This window comes from Gekko japonicus, unplaced genomic scaffold (assembly GCF_001447785.1).
Source record: "Gekko japonicus isolate JY-2015 unplaced genomic scaffold, Gekko_japonicus_V1.1 scaffold563, whole genome shotgun sequence".
Classification (NCBI taxonomy): domain Eukaryota; kingdom Metazoa; phylum Chordata; class Lepidosauria; order Squamata; family Gekkonidae; genus Gekko; species Gekko japonicus.
Window position 1 is genome coordinate 702,870 of NW_015166439.1, and position 2,733 is coordinate 705,602.

The window sequence follows — 2,733 nt, forward strand, 5'->3', positions numbered from 1 at the left end:
GGCCATGGGACCCGGAAGTGAAGATGCGAAGGATGGGGGCGGGAAGACAAGACCCGGAAAACCATGGAGAAAAGGATCAGGTAGTTAGTGGGGCGACCATGGAGAAGGAAAATGATAGAAGGGACTGTTCCGTAAAGCATCTAGTGCTTATAGGTTGGTAGGCTGGGAATAAAGAGTGCTCAGCTTTTTGCAGGCTAGTTTCATCTCTTCAGATCTCAGAAGTTAACAGGGTCGGCCACGAACAAAATTCGAGCCCAGTGGCACCTTTAAAAGCAACAAAGTTTTATTCGAGGTATACGCTTTCGTGTGCACGCACACTTCTTCAGATACAATGAAATGGAAGTTACCAGCCCATACATATAGGCAGCAAATTAGCTTACAGCATAATGGAGATATTTAACAGATGCAAGGACCAAACAGGAATAACATGCTTAGGTTACCATTTGAGTCCAGTGGCACCTTTGTTGTTGTTGGTTAAGACCAGTTTAATTCTGGGGGGGAAACATAGTGAAGGAAATAAGAATGTCAAAATTAGAATTGATGAGCAGATGTATCCTTAACTGTGGAATGCTGAGAGTACTTGGTTGCTATGCAGAAGAAGGCAATAGCAAGCCATCTCATATCTTGCCTTGAAACCCCTTGAGGGATCTACTAAAAGGAAGGACAGGATTGCCCATTGGAAACAATCGGAGACGCTGGAAGACCCATTGGAAACAATGGGAGCCAGGAATGCCAATTGACTTGCATGGGCTCCATTAGAAAACATTACAGCACAAGTAGAGTTGCAATAAAAATGCGGAACGGGTTTTCCATTAGGGTCTCTGGACGCAAATACACTACTCTGGGGATGGAATGACAGGGCCACGGAGGGGAATGACAGCCCCAGGGTGTGCCAGGAGGGTTCAGGAACTGGAATGACAGGGCCAAGAGTGGAATGACAATCCCAGGGTGTGCCAGGAGGGTTCAGGAACTGGAATGACAGGGCCAAGAGTGGAATGACAATCCCAGGGTGTGCCAGGAGGGTTCAGGAACTGGAATGACAGGGCCAAGAGTGGAATGACAATCCCAGGGTGTGCCAGGAGGGTTCAGGAACTGGAATGACAGGGCCAAGAGTGGAATGACAATCCCAGGGTGTGCCAGGAGGGTTCAGGAACTGGAATGACAGGGCCAAGAGTGGAATGACAATCCCAGGGTGTGCCAGGAGGGTTCAGGAACTGGAATGACAGGGCCAAGAGTGGAATGACAATCCCAGGGTGTGCCAGGAGGGTTCAGGAACTGGAATGACAGGGCCAAGAGTGGAATGACAATCCCAGGGTGTGCCAGGAGGGTTCAGGAACTGGAATGACAGGGCCAAGAGTGGAATGACAATCCCAGGGTGTGCCAGGAGGGTTCAGGAACTGGAATGACAGGGCCAAGAGTGGAATGACAATCCCAGGGTGTGCCAGGAGGGTTCAGGAACTGGAATGACAGGGCCAAGAGTGGAATGACAATCCCAGGGTGTGCCAGGAGTGTTCAGGAACTGGAATGACAGGGCCAAGAGTGGAATGACAGCCCCAGGGTGTCCCAGGAGGGTTTCAGGAACAGGAATGATAGGCCACGGTGTGGAATGACAACCCCAGAGTGGACCAGGAGTGTTCAGGGACTGGGATGACAGGTCACGGAGTGAATTGACGGCCCCAGGGTGGAGCAGGAGAGTTCTGGAATTGGAATGACAGGCCACGGAGTGGAATGACAACCCCAGGGTGGAGCAGCAGTGTTCAGACACTGGGTTGACTGGCCACGGAGTGGAATGACGGCCCCAGGGTGTACCAGGAGTGTTCTGGAACTGAGATGACAGGCCACAGAGTGGAATGACAGCCCCAGGGTGGAGCACGAGTGTTCTGGGACTGGGATGACAGGCCACAGAGTGGAATGACAGCCCCAGGGTGGAGCAGGAGTGTTCTGGAACTGGAATGACATGGCCAACAATGGAATTACAGCCCCAGGGTGTCCCAGGAGTGTCACAGGCTCAAAAAAGTTGGAAACTCCCGAGCTAGACTACAGGTTGGGATATGTCACAGAGGGATCTGGTCCATGGGGTCGCGAAGAGTCGAACTCGACTGTGCGACTGAACAACAACTATAGAGGGGGTTCTCTGGGTCAGTGGTCAACAGAGTATGCAATAGTGTGTGAAGAATGCAGGCAGAGTGTGACACAGAAAGGGAACATGGAGGTAAGGAAGGCAGCAGAACTGGACACTGGAACTAGTAGAATGACATGGGCAAGATTTATAATTTACAATGGAGGAGGAGGGTCAGATCAACCTCATGTATTTGTAAGGAAACAAAGGAGCTGAAATGGAGCTGATCTGGTGATAGCTACACACATTCCAGAAATATTTAAATGTAAAGTCTTTCACTCTACAGTTTGCAAAACCAGTTGCGCACAACTGCCTCAACACCCAGGGTCTCTCCTTCCACTCTGGGGACTGTCATTCCAGGCCGATAAGACTCCTGCTACTTCCAGGGACTGTCAATCTACCTTGGAGCCTGTCATTCCTGTAATGTATCCATCCCAGACCGCGCGCGCGGCCATTGCGCCATGCGGTCATGCAAAGCCGTTGAGCTTCGCTCACAGGAACAATGGGACAAGCGGATCCTAGCCTGCAACTATCGGCAGGCTAGGCTCCCAGTCGAGAGCCTATGGAACTCTCGACCACTGTAAATAGCCAATCACGAGTGTGTGGGTGTGTTT